This window comes from Scyliorhinus canicula, chromosome 4 (genome assembly GCF_902713615.1).
Source record: "Scyliorhinus canicula chromosome 4, sScyCan1.1, whole genome shotgun sequence".
NCBI lineage: Eukaryota > Metazoa > Chordata > Chondrichthyes > Carcharhiniformes > Scyliorhinidae > Scyliorhinus > Scyliorhinus canicula.
The window spans coordinates 216,428,238-216,451,555 of NC_052149.1; the positions used below are offsets into that span (position 1 = coordinate 216,428,238).

General features: G+C 45.2%; 1 protein-coding gene across 17 annotated transcripts in view; it reads right to left on the reverse strand.

Annotated features, from left to right (window-relative positions):
• LOC119965371 (teneurin-2-like) overlaps positions 1-23,318 on the reverse strand; it is a 3,273,255-nt gene that overhangs the window by 1,753,562 nt on the left and 1,496,375 nt on the right. For all 17 annotated transcript variants that reach the window (XM_038796070.1, XM_038796068.1, XM_038796065.1 and 14 more), the window contains exon 10: positions 7,386-7,443. The gene's annotated coding sequence lies outside the window, so the exon portion shown is untranslated. The remainder of the gene's footprint in view (positions 1-7,385; positions 7,444-23,318) is intronic.

Below are 23,318 nucleotides of genomic sequence, written 5' to 3' on the forward strand. Positions count from 1 at the left end.
ACTGTACAATAGACAACAAATAGTACCAAATCTGAACTTCCATTGAAGGAGAGGCAATTGATAAGCAGTTCATGATGGTCTTGCCTAGGTTGCCATCCTGAGGAACTCCTGCAGTAATGTCTAAAAACAAGGAACCCACCTTGCTTTGTATGTGTGCATGACTTCAGCCACTGGAAAGATTACACCCTGATTCTCATTTACTCCCTATCATGAAATCTCACAAACATAGACCAGGTGTAACGGCATCTGGGGGGCAGGGGCTCCCAAGCCATTGGAGACCCTTTGGTGGTTGGGCTCTGGACAGAGTGGCACCCTGGTACTCCTACTGGCAGCCAGGCCCTTGGCACTGCCAGCCTGGCACCTTAGCATTGCAACCCAAGCATCCTGGCACTTCCAGGGTGTCCTGGTGGCACTGCCAGGTTGGCAGGGGCACTGCAGGGGTGACAGTCTGGCAATGCCAAGGTGCACGCGTGCCAGGTTGCCCGTGCCAGAGGTCAGGCCTGGGGTGCCTTGCTCTTCGACCGTAAGACCATAAGACAAAGGAGCAGAATTAGACGACTCGGTCCATCGAGTCTGCTCCGCCATTCAATCATGGCTGATATTTAATTTTTTTTCACAAGGATGGTGGTTACTTCTATCAGTGCTGTTTTGAAGAGGTGCATCTGCAGCATGTGGTTTAATCAGCGCCTGATCAGATAGGTCTCTCATCACCCACAGAAGGCACTCAATCTTTCAGAACTTGGTCAGTTTTGGGACTACAGTACCGAGTTACTCTTGGACCTCTATGCCCTTGTCTCCATCGATGCTTCCCCCACATGGTGTTCAAGATAGATTACTGAATTATTACCTGAGATAGAATTTGATCGTTCTTACTTTCCTCGGCCAGAGAGGAATCACCTGTTACCCCATCTTTAACTTTACTATTCTCATTACTATTATTGTGTCTCTTCTCAGCCTTGTTCAGCAAAAGAAATTCTCGTCAGATGATTGTGGGTGACATTCTCTATTCCCCGACGGCGATTTCATCATCGGCGATCGGGTGGACTATCCTATTTACGCCGAAATCGGGGGAAGCACCTGTTTGATGCAGGATCAGTATGCTCCACCCCTTCTGAAACGGCGTCATCGCGGCGTGTGCTGCATACCATTGGGACGGCCTCAGCACGCCACATGATGGCCCTCCCCGATGCTCCACCGCAAGGGGCCGAGTTCATAACGGCTGGGGGGCTGCAGACTGCGTCCAGCACCAGCACAGTCAGTCAGGAGCCATTCTGCTGGCCGGGGGCTTCTGAGGAGGCTGGGAGGACTTGGGGGGGGGGGGGGGGGTGGCCAAGGGGTGGCTAGTGGTTCTCCAGGGGGCCACTATCTGGCAGCTCGGGTCCGTGCATAGCCGGCGCCATGTTTTACGGCGCGACCGCTGCCGGTCATCACTCTGCGCAGCCACGGATCCGGCCATTCTCCGGCCGTTTATTTTGTGGAGGCCGAGAGTTTTATGTGGCGCAGCTGCTCGCCCCTCACCAGTCGCAGCATCAGTGAGGGGGTGTTAGCCTCAGAATCTGGCCCTGTTTCTTTATAATGTCACCCCCAAAATCTGAAATTATCTTTATTCAATTACCATCTGCCAGTGGGCAGAGCGAAACCCCTCATTCAAGAATAAAGTGAACACAGTATTCCATCCAGTCGAAGGTTATGTTTTATTCAATGCTGTTTGTTTTTCTGTTTCGATCAAATTTGCTGAATAAAATGACTCAAGGCATTATTGTACAAAGATGTGTCAACTGGCTATTTCTACCTGCAGTTTATAGGAACTCTGACATTTCCTGGCAAAACAGTTGTGTGTTTAATCAGAATTTGACAGCTTCATTGATACTTATTGGAAAATTTTGCTTCAACAATTTTCTTCCCATTGTCTCTGAGTGGCCAAACTGCACAGTGTGTTTTGGTTAATCTAAATGTTAAAGCTGCTCAATAAATATTGATGAATCAAAATTGAGTACCTGTTTTAATATTGAAGATCTCGCAAGTTCATTATTCCAGAGAGCAGAACTCTTATTTTCTCTTTTTGTTTTATTGTACCACATTTATTGAAGTAACAGTGCATTAGAAATATTTAACTGTAATCATTTCTAGATCTTTAACTCTCCTGTAAGCTGGTGTTTTCTTCCAGAGGTGTGTTACCTGACAGTCCTTCACTGGGTTACACAGATACTGCACCAAGACTGCCCCAAAGTTTTTACCGATGATTCCACTTCATCAACAATTAATTTGTGTCCTCCACATTCCCTCTGAGAAAGGACAACTCTTTTGCGTGACAGTGTGACTGAAATCGTGAACACAATGGTAGTTTATCTTGTACCCTACTTCTCTAATAGGCACAACCTCAAGGTACTGAAGTGATTATGGGCAGAAATCCTTCAACACAAAATAAAGCGATGTCTACTTTTCCCTGTAATTGGCAGCTAGTCATAAATTCAAGAACATCTGGCTTTGAAACTATGGGGTGGCATTCTCCAGTCCTCCAGACCCATGTCCCTCAGCAGCGCACCCTCGCCATCAGCGGGATTCTCCATTCCCGCCATCTGCCAATGGGGTTCCCATTGTGGCCACCCCACACCGGCAGGAAACCCACGGACGTGGGTGCACTGCCGGCGCAATGGACGTGGGGCGGGATTCTCTCAGCCTGGGCCGGAGAATCCCCGTGACCGGCGCAAATCACGCCACGCTGCCCCGATGCTGGGATACGATTCTCCACACAGCGAAGAATCGGTGCCATTGGTGCCGGTGTGGTTAGCACGGCGCCTGTTGGGGGCCCCTCTATGCGGCCGGCAAATCGATTCTCGGCCTGGGATGGGCCGAGCGGCCGTCATGACAACGCAGAGTCCCGCCGGCACCATCCACACCTGTTCTCAGCTGGCGGGAATTCGGCATGGAAGGGTCGGGGAGCGGCCTGTGGAGGGGGGGATCTGACCGGGGGGGGGGTGTCCTCCGATGTGGCCTGGCCCGCAATCGGGACCCACCGTTTGGCAGTCCGGCTGCTCTGGCTGGGGGCCTTGTTTCTTCCATGCCAGCCCCTGTAGTCCTGCGCCATGCTGCATCGGGGACGGCGCGTTAATGGAAGGCGCTGCACATGCGCGCATTGGTGCCGGTGCCACTGCGAATGTGCGGATCCTGTGGTGCCCAGTTTGCACTGGGAATAGCAGATGGAGTGGCGTGAAACGCTCCAGTGCCGTGCTGGCCCCTATTGCGGGCCAGAATTAGTCGGCGGGTCGGTCCGCTTACGCTGTCGTAAAACGCGACAGTGTTTACAACGGCGTGGACACTCTGCCACAGGATTAGAGAACCCCGCCCATGATGTTTGAGAAAATGATTTTGCTAGTATAATAATAATAGTCTTTATTGTCTGTGAAAAGCCCCTAGTCACCACATCCGTGCCTGTTCAGGTACACAGAGGGAGAATTCTGAATGTCCAATTCACCTAACAGCACGTCTTCCGGGACTTGTGGGACGAAACTGGAGCACCCGGAGGAAACCCACACAGACACGGGGAGAAGGTGCAGACTCTGCACAGTGACCCATTCCGGGAATCAAACCTGGGACCCTGGCGCTGTGAAGCAACTGTGATAAGCACAGTGCTACCGTGCTGTCCATAGGATTGAGTGATGGAAAACAAATAGACATCACTTCATTTATCTTTCAGAATTTCTTTTCCCCATGTACAGTGTGCGTGAGAAAATTCTCTCTCTCTCGCCAAAATAAATTGTAGATAATGGGACAGAAAGTTTTCTCTGTCTACCCAAAACTAAATAGGTTCCCTGACGTGAACGTCTGCCATTATTTAATCTTTGGATTCAACTGACACGTTGAAAACCACATGGAGTTTTAATCACAGGGGTAAAAACAGTTTAGGAACCTAACAGGCGCGATTGAACCAACTCATTGCAAATGGCGTGGATATGGGTACACCGGTTAAACAGGCAAAAGCAAAAATCGAGATTTACTGCAGGCGTGAATCACTTTGCTGGTTAACCGGCCCATTCCCAATGGTGAGCTCCAGATCACTCATGGCAAGCATATCATTGACCGCAATTTGCATAAAATTCCATCTCATTTGCGAAATTGAAGTTGAATGTAATGGCCTCCCAGGAATTAACTGGCTCCCCAGCGAGAATTCACGTGGGTGTTGTTTAGTACTCCTTTTTAAAAACATAACGCTGGCGCAATGGTTGCTGAGAGGAAATTGAGGAGATGAGTCGCCATTTGAAAATGAAAATGAAAATGAAAATCACTTATTGTCACGAGTAGGCTTCAATGAAGTTAGTGTGAAAAGCCCCTAGTCGCCACATTCCGGTGCCTGTTCGGGGAGGCTGGTACGAGAATCGAACCGTGCTGCTGGCCTGCCTTGGTCTCCTTTCAAAGCCAGCGATTTAGCCCAGTGTGCTAAACAGCCCCATTTTGATTTTTCAACATGCAGCTGAAGTGCCCCAGTGTTCTCTGGGGGTGGGGAACCCCTCAGGGGGATTGGGCTTGGTCAGGGATCTGAAGTGTTCCAGGTTTAGTGTTGCCCCTGGGCTGGAGGGGGTGGGGGGTGGGGGTGGGGGGTGGGGGGGGGGGGGGGGGTGAGGGGCTTGTCGTCCATGAGCCTTAAAGCCATCTTTAAATGTTGTGGATACGCATAACAGGGGTAACTACTGTCTGACTGTCCTGTCAAAAAGATCTAGGACAGAGCCCTCATCTTGGTGACATGCCGAACATCACTTTAACTCCATTTGACTGTGGGCAGCTTCTAGCTTCACAGTTGAAGGCTATTGCTAATAACAAATTGGCCTTAATGGTTGTGAGAGCACTTCATAGGTGATGTTTGCTGCTTGCTGCTTCTTGTGGCTACAAACGCCTGGAGGCTGCTGTTGCTGTTTCCTTCCTTTTCTGTAACCAGAAACAAAGACTTCTTTTTCTAAGATACCTGGATGCTGGAATATTGGGCTCAGGGGGATGTATGAGTTCAGAAGGTAATCCAGTTTGAAGCAAGAAGATGCTGCAGGACCTGCCGCACGATATTCATCCAAATGAGCAACCTGATGATGCCGTTGAAGAAATGCTTTTGCAGATTCCTGATGCTTTTGTTGCTGCTGTGGTGAGTGCTGCATGTAACTGACATGTAACCACAGGCTGGACACATTAGAAGTCAAGGATGTTCACCTGCACCTTGAGCATCGGTGGAATATTTGGATGCCAGGATTTGGTTGCAGAGAGTTGGGAAGTGTAGAAGGGCCTGCACAGCTGCGACTCCTGGATGGAGAATAACACTGATATGTGGAACAAGTCACACATTGATGGATAAAACATTTCTACGACAAAGCTCTGGACACAACACATTCTCGAGCATATCCTCCATTTCTGTTGAGGATCCTCTGAGGGGTGACATAATGGGCGAAATTCTCCAACCCCCAGCAGGGTCGGAGAATCGCCTGGGGCCACCGAAAATCCTGCCCCCGCCGTGGCAGAGATTCTCTGCCACCCGGGAAGTGGCGGCGGCGGGAATCACACCACTCCGATCAGCGAGGCCCCTGCGGCGATTCTCCGGCCCGCGATGGGCCGAAGTCCCGCCGCTGGGAGGCCTCTCCCGCCGTCGAGGTTTGAATCACCTCTGGTGGTGGCAGGATCAGCGGCGGGAGCCCGATCTGGGGAGGCCCGACCCCGGAGTGGTTGGCGCCACTCCCCTACGCCAGGACACCCCGTCACGCCGGGTAGGGGGGAATCCCGCCCAGTGTGTTTTTCTTTGTGAAAATGAGCTGATGTAGCTTTGTATTGGTACTAATATGGAACGGTGACATTTCCTTGTTGTTTATTGGTTAGTGTGATATGTGGCACGTTACATAGTTGATTTTCAAATCCTTGTTACTGTTGGCTGTTTAATAAACAAAATATTCCCTCAGGCTTCTTGTGAGTTCATGCGTCAATGCATTGCCATTCAATCAAACTATGACGCCTGAATGCTTTGCCTAAACCCTAGAAGCGGCAGCACCATCGAGGCAGCAGACATCAAATGCTCAAGAGCTGGGCTTGAGCACTGGAGATATCCTTGCGACCAAAGGGTGAGTGTGTGGATCAGTGGAGGGCACTTGAGCACAGTCTCCCGAATGTTCCCAGCAGTGGTCTGGGGTCCAGGGGCTCCTGATGTTGGCGGGGGTGAGTGTGCAGAGCGAGATTTTCCAGCACAGCAGGCTTGCTGGATGGAACCCGGAGAGAAGGCAGGACACGCAAGGGTGGGGGAGGCTTGGGGGATTTGTGGGTCTCGGGGTGGAAGCCCTAACTGATTGCAAATCTCAATTGTGCGAGTAACTCATCTTCCTTAAGTGTTTATCTTGGATGCTGGGAATTTCGCTTTAGAATTCTGGGATTTCTTTCAATATCAGGTGGCAAAGCGAGATGCCCTTGAGGCTTTGCAAGGAGAATGTGGTTTAATGGTGATTGCTGCAAGTATAAGCAAATAACTACTGTATGCTTGGTGATTTCGGCAGCATCTGCAGTCTTACATTTTCATACATGTTGTCTGATGTCAAATATAGTTTTAATCAATTATTTTGATCTGTCCACAATGCAGTGATGACGGAGGGATTTATTTTATTTGCAAATGGACTATCTGGACTAATAGGAAGGATCTATTAATGGCGTGTGTTCCCTCACGTCTGTCCAGCCCTGACTATTTCTGGATAGTCAGTCACATAACAATGAGCCGTCATTCAGATTCAAACACATTTCCATTAATTAATTCAGTACAGAATTAGTTAAGGCCGTGAGCTTCATTCCATACTGAAACTAATCTTATGCATTAATCACAATTAGTGAATGTAACTAGAATGTAATGAATGGTATCATCTTTCCTCCATCCATTATGTTTCATTAATCAATGCCACAATTTAGCACTGGCTCCTTCCACAGTATTTGTGAAATACCTGACATAATCTCAGTGATGTTCAAGGTTATCCTTTCCAACACGTCCTGAATAATCACTCTTCGGAGGCAACAACCTGCAAACTGGGAAAATAGTCAGGCCCTCACAACAGAAGGACCTATGTTTGAGCAAAGGACAAGCAATGCTGATTGTGGAGTCAGTATTCATTTGGGTACCATTATTAATAGATACTTCCATATGATGCACAACTCCAATGTGAAAGCTGCACAAATACACCTGTTATATTTTAGCCAGCATGCATTCCACATGGCAGAGATGAGTACAAGGAGTTAGGTGTATTTGATAGTCACTCCCATCATTGCTTCTTCGGTTAGGATGTCTCCATTACATGTTAGAACATTGCATGTGTGAAAATAAAATGGTTCATTTTTCAATTATTCCACATTGCTTATCGGAAAACACATGACTGTACCTGACTCCAGATGGTCGGGTGCTTCACAAATGGATTAATCTTGGGAAGAACCCGAATCCTGGAAAATAAAAACAGTAAATGCACATTAGGTTTATTGGCCAACGAGAGAGGACTAATGCTTTGACAGTGACCCACAGATTGTACTTAAAATTTCAGATTTTCAGCATCCACTCTTGTTTATTTTTTCCCATCACTTGCATTATTTGCATCGATGCGCGATACCAGTTGCCTTTTTCTTTACATTCAAATGCTGAGTAGCCATCAATCTGTCCCACGCATTATTTTTGCGCACAGGAAAATTCTATTTGCTGAAAATTCAAGCAGCACCTGTTGCTCAGTGCTGGCTATGGAAAATTCTTCATCGTAACTTACAACGTCTCATTGGTCCTGTCCACATGGCACATAGTGACTTTCGTGGCTGAAGATGGAACCTGTGACAAGGAGACCCATTAAGCACCTTTTCTGAAAAAATTTGGAAGGAAGTAACACCTAATATTTAAAATACTCCAACTATTGAAAATTCATCCTATAACCATCCACTTGTGGACAGGTTTGGAAAGTATTCTAACAGGGTTTAATGATATTATCAGTAATAATAATAATCTTCATTCGTGTCAGAAGTAGGCTTACATTAACACTGCAATTAATTTACTGTGAAAATCCCCTCATTGTCACACTACGGCGCCTGCTCGGATACACTGAGGGAGAATTCAGAATGACCAATTCACCTAACAAGCACATCTTGAAAAATGAAAATGAAATGAAAATCGCTCATTGTCACAAGTAGGCTTCAAATGAAGTTACTGTGAAAATCCCCTAGTCGCCACATTCCGGCGCCTGTTCGGGGAGGCTGGTACGGGAATTGAACCGTGCTGCTGGCCCGCCTTGGTCGGCTTTCAAAAGCCAGCGATTTAGCCCTGTGCTAAACCAGTCCCTTAAATGAAAATCGCTTGTTGTCATGAGTAGGCTTCAATGAAGTTACTGTTAAAAGCCCCTAGTCGCCACATTCCGGCGTCTGTTCGGGGAGGCTGGTTCGGGAATTGAACCGTGCTGCTGGCCTACCTTGGTCTGCTTTAAAAGCCAGTGATTTAGCCCAGTGTGCTAAACCAGCCTGCGGGACTTGTGGGAAGAAACCGGACCACCCGGAGGAAACCAACGCAGACATGGGGAGAGGTCGTGCAGACTCCGCACAGACAGTGACCCAAGCCGGGAATCGAACCTGGGACCCTGACGCTGTAAAGCAACAGTGCTAACCACTGTGCTGCCATATCACCCATATGAGTAGGTATGCGTGTAGTTCTGTTTGATTGCAAAGGACACACTTCAAAAGTGAGCATGACAATTCCAAATGACGTTTCCACATTGGTTTGTGAAAATTGGTCTGAAAAGAAAAAAGAAAATTGTACATTTATCACAAGCATACATCCACGCCCTTTCCTTTCTTGCTTAGATAAACAGAGTTAACAACATATTTATCCTTGTATTTGCACTTCTCCAGAATAACGTTTCAAGCTATTAATTTAGCTGAAAAAATACGTCTGTCCTCCTGTTCCGAAGAAGATTCTTTTAAGGCCAGAAATCGACTCTAAATAAAATTAGAAGGATTTTGATTTTGCAGTATTTCTGTCCACATTATAAGAAATTCATTTATAGGTACAATAAGTCTGTCAACAAGTGTGTATTTATTTCAAAATTGTTTTCTCTCTGTGCCTTTAATGCAACTGTATCAATTATATGGAACTGATGAGACATTCTGAACAGAGACGTGCAGTAAAAAAGTCGAGATTTACTCTCATCAGGTACTTTATAACTATGCACACATCATTGTCAATTAGTGTGGTGTTTTGGTTGCAACCCAGGCAAGACATCTACCAAAAAGATCGATTATTAACTAAAAGGAAGGCTAAACAAGTATGCTTCAGCCCAATTTAAAAACCTCACTGTAAGTTGGCTGTAACATACAAAGTAAGAGATCAATGTTTCACAAAACCTGGATAACAAATAAGTTGGTTAACTGGTAGATCGGATGCCATCACGGGATGCGATGGAGCAAGGGAAGATATCCAATGTGTATGAGTGTTTGCTGGAGACGGGCAAACCATCACTAGAAGGTGAGGGGAAGTGGGAATAGAGCTGGGTCTAGGGCTAGAAGGAGGGGTGTGGAGTGAGATCCTGCATAGGGTGAACTTTACCTCCTGGAAACATAGGAAATAGGAGCATTCTGCCATTCATTGTAATCATGGCTGATCATAAAACTCGGGAATCTGTTCCTGCTTTCTCCTGGTATCCTTTGATCCCTTTAGTCCCAAGAGCTACATCTAACTCTTTCTTGAAAACATACAATGTTTTTGAATTTCTACCGTGTAGAAGGAGGCCATTCGCCCACCAAGTCTGCACTGACCCTCTGAAGGGGCACCCTACCTAGGCCCACTCCCTCACTCTATCCCATAACCCATAACCCTACTGAACCTACACATCTCTGGATACTAAGGGGAAATTTAGGATGGCATATCCACCTAACCTGCACTTCTTTGGACTACGGGTGGAAACCCATGTTTGGCCTCAACTACTTTCTGTGGTAACGAATTCCACAGGTTCACCACTCTCTGGGTGAAGACATTTTTCCTCATCTCAGTCCAAATAGTCTACCCCATAACCTTTGACTGTGACCTCTGGTTCTGGACTACCCCGCCATCAGGAACATCCTTCCTGCATCTACTCTGTCTAGTCCTGTTAGAATTTTATAGGTTTCTATAAGATCCCCACTCATTCTTCTGAACTCCAGCTATTATAATCCTAACCAACTCAGCCTCTCCTCATAGGTCAGTCCCACCATCCCAGGAATCAATCAGGCAACTTTGCTGCACTCTCTCTATAGCAAGAACATCCTTCCTCACATAAGGAGACCCAAAAGGACACACAATATTCCAAGTGGCGTCTCATCAAGACACTGTATAATTGCAACAAGTCATCCCTGCTCCTGTACTCTAATCCTCTCGCTATGAAGGCAACATACATTTTCCTTTTTTACCACCTGCTGCATCTGTATGCTTACCTTCACTGACTGGTGCAAAAGGACACCCAGGTCTCATTGCATGCTCTTGTCTGAATCTATAGCCATTCAGATAATAACCTGCCTTCCTGTTTTTGCTGCTCAAGTGGATAACCTCACATTTATCCACATTGTAGTGCATCTGCCATGCTTTTGCCCACTTACTCAGCCTGTCCAAATTACACTGAAGCATCTCTGTATCCTCCCCACAGCTCATTCTCCCACCCAATTATGTGTCATCTGCAAATTTGAAGATTCTAGTTCCCTCATCAGCCAAATCATTAACATATGTTGTGAATAGCTGGGAACCTAGCAATGATCCCTGTGGTACCCCAGGGATCATTCCTACTCTTTATTTCCTCTCTGCCAACCAGTTTTTGATCCATCTCTATAAACTACCACCAATCCCGTGTGCTTTAAGTTTACACACAAATCTCTTGAGTGGTCCAAATAAACAGCACCCACTGGCTCCCCATCATCAACTCTACCAGTTACATCCTCAACGAATTCCAGTAGATTTGACAAGCATGATTTCCCCTTCATAAATCCATGCTGACTCTGTCCAATCATGCCACTGTTTTCCAAGTGCTCTGCTATTAAATCCTTCATGGATTCTCAGATTTTTCTCACTTCCGACACTGGTTTCTTTTTAACTTACCTGACAGATCAAAGGTGGTCTACCTTCATTCCCTCTGTGGGGAAGTCAGCAGGGGGTGGGATCACATTGGCAGCTTATAAGAACGTACCCGCGGCTGCCTCCAGCGGACTTGCAAAATTCCCACAAATCTGGTCTACCTCTCTCTCCTCACAGAATGTAAAAGACAATAATAATTTGGTCTCTCTTGATTCTTCCCTTTCTTGAACTATCGTGTCCAGGAAGGACAAAATCAGAGTTTGAAATAAACAGATGTAATAAAAGCAAATAAATTAGCCCAATACCAGACAAGGGAGGGTCCTATCCATAACATGCATTCCATTACAATGAGCATGTGTTCCAGCCAATGGTACCAGACAAGCATCAAAGCTGCACACGCCTCCAACAAAATTTGACTTGTTCTCACACAGACACTCCTCTACTGTGAATGAACTGCCAGCTTTTATTTCGTGTGTTGTAAATAAAACTGTGGGAGATTTTTGGATAGTAGTAAAGGCACATACAAAGGCATATAACCAGCAATTAACCTCTTCCAGAGAATTAATCCAAAAAAGGTTGGACAATGCTTGGTAAATGCCGATCACATAGCTTACTTCGGGTTGGGCACTTCCAGTTGTGGATATGAATGAAATTCAAATGTACACAGCTCAATACAATTGATTGTTCGAAGTGGGTCATTGAAGATTAACTAATCCATACAGAACCAACAGCACAGACTTCTTCATTATCTTTCAGGTTGTCCCCATCCAGTCTCCCAGGGCAGAAAATTGTATCAGAAATGAGAGCTGGGCAATGATGCTCGAAGGAAACAGATTACACGCACACAAGCCATGATGCGCCACCTACTCAGTAAAATTGCAAAAGGGTCTTACAACAGACATCACCCTCAAAACAGGTAGATTTCCAATTTGCTCCTTTCTGGAACCAGCTGAAAATTGTGTTGCCCAGGTTTTGGGGCACTCTTGGAGCTGTTGCTGAGGCCTCCTCATCTTCCTATTTTGCAGGAAACAAATGGGGGAGCTGGCAGTTGAAAATCAGTCACAACCCTTCTAAAATGTATCGATGGAGAAACTATTCTCACTGCATGTAAGACAGTTATCGCCAACATATTGACAATGTTAATGGATGCCAGGATCCATCAGTAGCAAAAATGAATGCTTATGGAAATTAGGAAAATATTAAATGGTGATCAGAATCCAAAAACGCCAGGCCAGAATAAACAGACCAGGTGATCATGCATAATTCATCTTACATCAAGAAACGGTGTCAAAATACATGGCTAAGAATAGCTATAAAGTTGTGTTTTAATTTGTGTGCTCAAATCTTGTCCGAAGCTGCAAGGAGTGATTCAAAATTGCATTCCGCTCAAGTGAATCCGCAGCACATATTTATTGTTAGTTCTGTTCTTAAGTAGCCAGCTTCTCAGGTTCAGTGGCAATACTCACTCCCTTGATTGGATCCCAGGTACCTTCTGACTCCTTCTTCAAGTACCTTGAATTTTTTCATTGGATTGGTCCATTGTTACACTTGGCAAAGTTCTGCAGTGGTTTGCTGTTGACTTCTTCAGTATGGCTGACCCAGGAAACTGTCCCACTCTTAGCATCCGCCATTCAGCATATTGGGAGGATTAATAGGCTGAAAATGAACCTGTTTGGCCATGTTATGCACACACCTCCCATGGCCCTCACATCCTGGAGTGGAACTTGACCCCGGAGCTTCTGCATCAGAGGCAGGGACACCACTGACTTGCTGCCCAAATACCTTTGCCTGCCATTGACTCACATTGTCTAATATCTACTTATGAAACAGCAAAGTAGATAACAATGCATGACCCTTGACATATGAACTGAATACAGGAAATGTTCCCTCACATAGGTTTTTCTAATCTTTCAATAGTCAGGCATGGTAAACGCTCTGCGTAGACTGTAGATAAAGAGAGAGGAAGGTTTAATTTGATGAAAACAGCACTCGACAATTGTAACAATCTCAGAATTACTTGAACGAAAATTGCTATTGCAACCCTTCCCATCACAAAGCGAAATACCAAAGGGCTATCCTGAACATTAAAACGAAATATTCAGTTGTTTTATTTTTTTTTTAAATCAGCTTCGAGCTAGGAAAACCAACCTGTTGCATCTTAATCCCCAACTCAGGTCAGGATATGTCTTCTAACCATCTTAGTTGAACCATGATAGACTGACTGGGCTGGATGATCTATTTCTCTGCCATTTTTCACAGGTAATCCTAGCATAATAGAAGCATTTTACCAAACACTGATAACACAGTAAGGCACACTGTCGTACAGTCAGAAAGCCCCAAAAATGGCAATTGCCAAAACCGTTTCACATTGTATCCAGAACTAAATTACCTACAAGAACGGCATTTTAAAAATAGAATTTAAGGCTGGATATATATAAGGTAAGTGTAAAGATTGACCAACACCAATAAATAATACCTAACATACTCTGTCTCTATTGCTCTTGTGAAACATTTTAGCAAAACAAAGTTTGAAACATTTATTGCCCTTTCTTATCCATGTTAATTTCTGATCTGGAGTATCTGAAAAAAAGGGCAAAACACTACTTTTGCTTTAACTATCAAGAAACTGGTGTATATCATGGAACAGTGACTATCGCTACGTATGTTTTAGAGCACCAAACTCATTTCCAATTCATACCCGATGTATAGCATTTCAAAAATGTTTCCCGTTTCATTCCATGGTTTTTTTGAATTCAAGTATAGAATATTGCACAATTAGTCCACTTTGCTACATATTGCTATTCTGCCTGATGGCATTCACATCATCATCTTTGTATCAATAATGTTGGAACGTGTGGGGTACATTTTGGTGAGTCTGAAAATGATGTCTCCGTAGTTTTTATAAGGACATGGAGAGTCCACACCAAGGAAAATAAAATAAACTGTGGGCGGGTTTCTCCGTCCCGCCACACCAGGGGCGCGATTCTCCGCAATGGGCAACGTCGGAGTGAAACCCGGAGTGTTTCACGACGGCATTGGAGACCGCTCCTCGCCCCCCCCCCCCCCCCCCCCCGGGGGGTGGGGGGGGGGGGGCAAGGAGCGGCGTTGCGAGGAACTCGGCTGCCGGGCCTTGACGCAAGCGCGCCAAGAATGACGCCACGGCGGCGCCTAAGTGACATCAGCCACGCGTTCCCAGGTTGGCCGGCTCCAACCCATGCATGCACGGTTGCCATCTTCCCCTCCGCTGCCCCGCAAGACGTGGCGGCTTGATCTTGCGAGGCGGTGGAGGGGAAAGAGTGCGTCTCTTAGAGACGCTGGCCCAATGATCGGGGTTGTCTAGCCGCTCGGCCCATTCGGCCTGGAGAATCGCCGGTCGCCGGGAAAAACGGCGAGCGGCGATTCTTCGAGCGGGGGGTGGGAGAATCACGGGGGATGCCAGAGCGGCCCTCCCGCGATTCTCCCACCTGGCGTAGGGAGCGGAGGATCGCATCCCAGATTTCTCACGCTGTCGGGAATTTCCATTTCGCCAGCTGGTCAATGGGGTTTCCCATTGTGGGGCAGCCCCACGCCATTGGGAAACCCTTGGGCTGCCGTCAAAACGAAGAATCCCAACGGCGGAGAATTCAGCCCAAAGTTTTCATTCACAGCGCAATATATACCGAGCCCAGTAGATCCCTACCAGGTTCCTTCATGGCCGGTGTCTTACTGGACGACCTTTTATGCAGAGGTCAATAGAGATCCCCTGCCCCTAGCGGGGGAGCTTGGACTCCACAAGGGCAATGGAGAAGATAATCATTCCCACCCCGTAGATCCATGCGGGGTATTCCATAGCTTAAGGTAGGTTAAATGTACTACAAGAAGTATGTACATATTGTTGCAGACACCTGGTCAGCTCTCAACAGTGGCTAAGAGGCTGAATTAGAGACACCACATTTTAAGTTTTAAGATCCTGTGGAAAGATCGATTCATCAGGAGTGATAATGTACAAAATAGGGCATGGTTATTTTATAAACAAACTTTACTGAAAGTAAATAAAACAATATTTAAACTTTTAAACTTCAACCCTGACAATAACAGATTACATGTAATTTCTCAACCTTAAAACACTAGCTCCCATTAAACAACACTGTAACAGAACATGCAACTCTCATGCCATTTTCACAAGTAGACAAACGCAATACATACATATACGAAGTAATTTTTCCTTCAGGTAGGGACATTCGTTCTGAACTCTTTGTCCAATGCCTGCCTCAGTGGCATCGTTCATGACCTTCTCGGTCAATTTCCAAAGCCTTCTGCTGTAACTGTTGAGAGTAGCATTACTTCTCTCTCTCTCTCACTCTCTCTCTCTCTACACTCTGCCCAGCTGCTCAAAGAAAGGCTCTCTGCTGGGGTTTCCAGACTTAAACCCATCTGGTTATCTTAACAGTATGATTGCCCACTCCCATTTATACAAAAGAACAGAGCCATGCTGTTGATATGTAACTAACTGCCCATTGATGGACAGAGAGGTCATCAGGCTTTGTAATGGGCTAATAGCTGGTCAGGCAGGAATGTCCCAAAGAACAATGGATCTGGGACATCCTGTGTATTCCCACTGTCGATTTTAAGTTTGACTGTGACAATGTAATTCGTCCAGATGTGGACCTATCCCTCTGACTCTGTGCTAGCAAGATTTTTCCTCAGTTAGTTTAACCACTAAATTGCCTGCTACACTGGGGTCTCAATTCTGGACCAATTTTCCTAATATCTCCCTTGTGTAACAATATGTACAGTAAAGGATTCAAGCTAGAAGCTATCTCCATGTGTGTCCAACACTAGACTTACGCCCGGATGCAGGTTATGTGTTCTCTTGCAATCACTGTGTACTGTCCTCAATTCCATGTTAACCCTATATGTGCCAGACCCTTTTGCTACAATTATAAAGATACTGGATAATGCAATGTTAAGTATAATACGCTTCTAATTTGCAGCCATGACTTCTCACACTGTGAGTTCATGATCTTGCCTTTATGACTGGGAGAAATAGGGAGCAAAGAACATACACTTTTGTGCTGGAAATAGGAATGGTGAAGCAAAAAGAATGAGTGCTGGTCATCTTAGTTATAATCTAAGGCTTTAGCTGAGTGAAGCATAGAAAGACCTAAAGGCAGGGACTGTGAAAAATATTGACATCGGTAAAGTTGTAGAGACCAAACAAATAGTCTGCAGGCTAATATTTGCTTATATTGAAGATGCATGGGGTTCCTTGCAAAGAAAGCCTGAAAGATTCCATTTAAAAAATGTTTATGCAACAATTTTGTGTATGTGTGTTATGCTGTGAATAAAAGGTACAAATCTTTGGTTATTACAGCTCGCAACATTGCCAGAACATGCAAAGGCTCTCAAGAGTACCATGTAATTGTTCAAAATGTAATAAAGACTGCTATTACAGCAATTTAATAATTCTGCATTACCCATTCATTTGAGGGTTTTATTCATATTTATGTCATACAATAACATTTTAATAAAATCTCAAGATATTTTTTACAATAAACCTACAATAACCCAAAAACGATCCTGATCCAAGCAGTGAATTCCACCACATAAAACTCCTTCTGAGTTAATGTTGTTCCCTATAATCCCAGACATCCAAAACCCCGGCTATCTCTTAATGCATGAAATTCCATCAGCCATCTTTTTTTTGTATTTTTAAAAATTTAGTGTACCCAATTGTTTATTTTCCAATTAAGGGAAAATTTAGTGTGACCAATCCACCTATTCTGCACATCTTTTTTGGGTTGTGGGGGTGAGACCCAAACAGACACGGGGAGAATGTGCGAACTCCACATGGACAGTGACCCGGGGCCGGGATCGAACCCAGGTCCTCGGCGCCATGAGGCAGCAATGCTAACCACTGCGCCACCATGCCGCCCAGCCATCTTTTAATTCATATCACTTCTATCATTGGAACAAATAACTGAGTGGTAAATTTAATTGAGTGTGCTTGTCTCAGTGTGTGCGTAATGTTGTATCCATGCACATCAAAGGCGGGAAAATGAAAGGAGATTTGGCAACAAATTTCTGTATTTCGTCACGAACTGCAAAATTGGATACATGTTATTGAGATTCAACTGCCTGTGTATTTATTTATTAAATTGACAACATGTGGTAAAACTGGTTAGATTGATTGCCTTGTGAATTAGCCATATTATGCACACCTACTGACTGTAATTTCAGACTTTTATAGCATTTAGTTTGTGTATCTGTGGCCTAAAAATATTTTCTCAATTGCAGTGTGAATATCATGAATACTTTGATGACGCAGGCATTTTTCCCACTTCAGTAACTTGAGTGTCATGGGAAGGCTAGGCGATGTACATCACAAAGTGATTGACATAATGGCAGAGTAAGCAGCAAACCTATACTCGAGGGCTGCATTTGCTAATCCAAAACGTTTATGAGCAGCCTGCAGATCACCAAGAGAGTCTGTCCACCAGATAAAAGATGACAATTCACACATATCCAGAACTCACGCATGGCTCAATATTAGCTTGCATGTTTATCATACATATGTAGGAAAAGCTGACAACTTATTCATGGAGGGCAATTTAGGACTTGTGTTTCAATCTTGATTTATGCTTGCAAAACAAATGAACTCGGTACCATCAAGCTTATATACGGTTTAGTTGTACCAATTGCACGCCCCATACTGGAACTGTAAAAAATGCATAAGTTAGTGTTTCTGGCGTATATGGGTGGGGCTTAACTGTATAAAGTTGTATTCAATGAGGGAGACAGCTGAAGCTAGCTATTAAAAGAACCAGTGTTCCTAACATCATTGATAGATGCAGCTGACAAGGATTTATCTTGCCCAAATGGTATATTGCTGTGCAAATATCACAAAATCTGTTGCATGCTTACCAAGTGAAACAAATACATTGAAGTGCCATTTATTAATGTTGAAATAGTGGACATCAGTATGGCTTCATTGAAGCATGGTTGTAATCTTTCGTCACTAGTTTGGCCTGTCCCTTTAGGCCACCACTGAAGTCCCAGATAATTGGATCTGCGTGTAAAGTTTGTGCCAATGGTAAAATCTGTGATGAAATCTCTGCCTTTCTTTCCAGTATAAAGAAAGAAAAGAAAGACTTGCACTTATCTAGAACCTTCTATCACCTCAGAACATCCCAAAGTGTTGCCATTTAAGCATTTTTGAAGTGTGGTCATTATCATAATGTAGGAAATACAACAGGCAATTTGCATATAGGTCAGTTACTAGAAAATACCAATTGCAGTAGCTCAAAGGTATTATAATTTGCAACTTTCCTTCCTTAATACCACCATTTAAGCACAATCTTTTTGTGAAATACTTTGGGCGCAATTCAAATAATTGGGAACAATGTCCGATAGTGAGTGTGTTTAGCTGCGTGTTTCCCGGTGCTTGCAGCGACGAGAAGCACATGGCTATACAACACGACCCGCATTGTAAAAGGGGTCTGAACGGGGAACGTGCGACCAAGGCCGGGTGAAGCCCCATTTTGTGCAGTAGGGAACTCTGCTTGCCAAAACTCTAGTGTAGTGAGAGATGAGGACGCAGTTTTTAAATGGCATCCTAATCTCCGAGGCCCCCCGAAGCGACCCCTGGCTCCCCCAGCCGGAATGCAGTATGGGATACCACTCCCCTCCTAGCTCCCCCCCCCCCCCCAAAATGCAGAACTCTCCCCCCCCCCCCCCCCCCCCCCCCCCCGCACCATCCCAATACCCGCGCAAGGCACCCTCGGCCCAATCGGGCCTAAGCAGAAAATGCCAGTTTGGAACCTTGGCAGTGCGTGGCTCGCAATGTGGAGGTCTTCCAGTAGATGGACATTGCCCAGGCCAGCTGACAGTGCCACCTCGGCATCTTAGCAGTTCCAGGCTGGCACCCAGGTGGCACTGCCAGGGTACCACCCAACACAAGGACATGCTGCTGGAGACCTCCGATCCTGTGGGAGACCTCCACAAGTTCCATCTGGTCTCATTTGTGGGGACCAGTGCTGAACGGCGCTTGCCTGAGGTCTGCGAGGTGAAGGGGATAAATGCCAAAGCCTGAGGTACCTCGGGAATCTGCAGACTAGCTGTCTCATTCTAATATGCAGATTTGCCAAAAGGTAATCTCGTCCACAATGGGCAGGATTTACATCGCAATGTCTCGCGCCATCGCGTTGGATTTTGTGAGGCATTGCGAGCCGGGTAGATCCAGGGAGCGGGGTCTCCTGGCTTATCTAGGCCACACTGCACTGCGGCGAGCTGACTTTCAAGTACAGAGTGGCCATGGATCGCGCACCTTCAGAACCATGTTGAATAGCATTACAATCTTACCAGAGATTGCAATTTATTTTAACATTTGTAGTTTTTTCCATTCAGTGTTAACAAATAAAACAATAATGCAACTATTTAGAATACATTAAAAAATATAACAATTCATTTCTTGAAATTTGTTTTTTTTTAAATGTGATTTATATTGAGCGGGATTTTCCTCTCCCCCAGCCAAGTATTATTTGGCGCGCTGTTCGCTGACAAGATTTCTCATTGAAAACACCAAACGCTACTGGCAAACACGCTGGCGGGGGTGCGCTGCCAGCGAGAAAAGCGAATCACCTGACCAGAGAATTCCAGCCATTATGTTAATGTAATAAATGGAACTCCCTGAACATGAAATAAGTCTTCCATAAAAACAAAGTTGCAGTAACTTGTAACCTCTGAAGAAAATATCCTTGGATTTTAATATTCCCAGTAATTTCCCATATGTAAAAATGTTGATCTAATATGTGCAGAAACCCATCTTTAACAATGCCTAACTCAAGTGATAAATCATCCATCGGGTACGCATTTCTTCAATACCGAGTGCACACATTCTCTCCAGTGAGGAACAATCCTCACTGAATTATATCCAGATGGTCAAGGCTTAGGAATCACTAAGTACAGCTATTGATTAAGTAGCTTCATCTATTCAACAAATAGCTACTTGCCCAGCGAGGTCCATCTGTCTTGTTATGGCACTGGAGTCAAACAGGAAGATTATGACCCAACGGACAAGGCACATTATTGAGGCTAGCCAATCAAGAACAATACTCTGGATATTACAGATCAATCTACTCAAATATTGGGAGTGAAGCACCTCCCAGAGGGGCTTAATTTGGTTCTTACAGCAGAAAAACTGAATGTAGAGCCCTCTGCTTGTGAATGAAGAGAGGAAAGTACCGGAATATGTTTTTGATCCCCTGCTTGCTCCCGACCTTCAATGCATTAATGTGATTCTCCTGAATGGAAGAGGTGAGTAATATATCCATATATATTTTATTTACATATATGCATTTTGTCCTTATTCACTGGATATGAGAGTCACTGGCCTGGCCAGGCCAGCATTTATTGCCTGCCGTTAATTGTCCTTGAGAAATTGGCGCTGGGCCACCTTCTTGAACAGATGCACCCCACTGCATTTATTTGTCAGCTTGGTCGGCCATTTTAGAGGTAGTTAAGAGTCAACCACATTGCTGTGGCTTTGCAGTCACATTTAGGCCAGACCTTCTTAAAGGAGATTAATAAATGAGGTATTTTCTTCTGTAACAATCCGGTTGTTTCAAGGCCACCATTATGGATACTAGTATTTTAACATTTCAGATTTATTTAAGTAACTGAAGCAAAATTCCGCAGCAGTAGTTGTGGGATTTGAACACACACCTCCAGATTACTAGTCCAGGCTGTCAGATTTATAGTCCAGGAAAATAACCACAATGCTACGATGATAGATCTCTCAGAGTCTCCCCCTTCCTTGGAATTTAGGATGACTTTCTTCCATTCCAGTTGACTGAGTTCTCAATGTGTGATCTGCAAGCATGTGGGGTATGTGATGTTTGAAGGGTTGGGTATATTGATTGTCTGGAAGTGTGTGCATTTTCTCCAAAATCTCAGCATTGCTTTGCTCTGCACATTCCCAATGAATTTTGTTTGCTGTGCTCTGTGCCAGCCCAAATGATTCACCTCTATTTTGATTGGTCAGCAGTCTGGATCTCCCGCAAGTCTGCCAGAATGTTTAAATTCTTCAGGGATGTTCTGAAAACATCTCTAAAGCATTACCGCTGACCTCCTGTGAAATCTCCTGCCACGACTGAGTTAATAAAATGTTACATTGCTCAGGATCTTACTATTGAGTTACAGAGATGTACGGGGAAGTGTGGAGGTATGTGGTTGTATTGTCCTAAAGGGGGCTCACATAAATGATTTGTAACCGCTATATATTTGCATATACAAATGATATTAACTTCATATCTGCTCTTAATGTTTTGTATCATCACTGGCGTCAATGCATGTCCATGTGTAGGCAAAAACCACATTAAATGTCCACATAAATAAGCCAACCCAGATGTTTACTTGTGATTGCACACACACAAAACTATTCTCAAGTTTATTTCAGAGTGAACTCCCATGATTTCTTCATCTTTAACTGTTCCACTCAGCTGCACACCTGTCAGCCTTATGGAGAATTCTGCAAGAGACCTTTCCTCCATGGGTCAAAGATTTTTGACTTTAAATCTAACATTCAGAGCCTTCAATTGTTCATGGTGGTCATATGTCATAATCCAGAAACAGGCTTTGATCACTGACGACACCTACAGCTCTGCCCAAGGGAATGCAAGAAGAGGGAAAATAAAAGATTTTTGGCCCATTCTGGAGGTAAACGGTAAGAACAAACGGTGTCTCAAAACTGCTTACATTTTTGAGTTTTCTTAAAATAAGTTTTTGCGGAATGTGGCCTTCACTGGTTAGGTTAGCATTTCTTGTTCATCCTAAATTGCCCTTGAGAAGGTGGTGAGGAGCTGCCTTCTTGAACCGCTTTAGCCCATATGATGTAGGTACAGCCACAGTGCTTGTTAGGGAGTGTGTACCAGGCTTTTGGCCCAGCGACAGTGAAGGAACGGCGATATATTTCCAAGTCAAGGCAGCACAGTAGCACAGAGGGTTAGCCCTGCTGCCTCACGGCGCCGAGGTCCCAGGTTCGATCCCGGCTCTGGGTCACTGTCTGAGTGGAGTTTGCACATTCTCCACGTGTTTGCGTGGGTTTGGCCCCCACAACCCAAAGATGTGCAGGCTAGGTGGATTGGCCACACTAAATTGCCCCTTAATTGGAAGAAAATGAATTGGGGACGCTAAATTTATTAAAAATATATATTTCCAAGTTAGGGTCGTGAGTGGCTTGGAGGGGAACCTCCAGGTGGTGGTGTCCTCATGTATCTGCTGCCCTTGTCATTCTAGATGGCAGTGGTCGTGAGTTTGAAAGGTGTTGCCTGAGGAGCCTTGGTAAGATCCTGAAGTGCATCTTGTAGATGGTACACAAGGCTGCTACTGTGCATCGCTGGTGGAGGGAGTGAATGTTTCTGGAAGGGATGTCACTCAAGTGGGCTGCTATGTTCTGGATGGAATTGAGGTTCCTGAGTGTTGTTGGAGCTGCACTCATCCAGGCAAGTGGAGTGTACTCCATTGCACTCCTGACTTGTGCCTTGTAGATGGTGGGTTGGGGGGGGGGGGGGGGGGGGGGGGTGTTAATCACCGCAGGACTCTTAGCCTCTGACCTACTCTTGTAGCCGCAGTATTTATATTTATATGGCTAGTCTAGTTCAGTTTCTGGTCAGTGGCAGCTCCACCCAGGGTGTCGATAATGATAGTGTTCCATTACGGTAATGCAATTGAATGTCGAAGGGCGATGGTTAGATTCTCTCTGGTTGGAATCTGGGATCTCATCGGGTTGGATGGCAGGCCCTGGTGACAAGTATGGGGAGAGGGCACGTTGGACAGGGCAGGTGGAGGTGGAAAGGCAGCATTGTAGACGGACCTTCGATTGGCACAGGTTATCAAGGAATGAGGCTCTTCCTCCCCTTCTCTAGCCAGCAGCTCACAAAGTCAAACTTGTCAGCTGCACATTGTCCACAGGCCTCTCACCTATTAAATCAGAACAGTGGCTTGATGAGACCCACAAATAGGGATGAACTGCCACTGAAGCACGTCAACAGGGCCATGGGTAGGTGGCTTACTTGAAGCCTTCTCTACCAATAATACAATTGTGGCGGGGCAGAGGGTGGCCATACGTGGCTCGTAAAATGCAGTCCATCAACTCTATCTCTCTCTCGACATCTGTCACCAGACCTGCTGCTTACTCCCTGAATTTTCTATTTATTTATTAGAAGCCAGAGTTCACTAAGCAAATGCAAACAAAGCAAACAAACCGCTT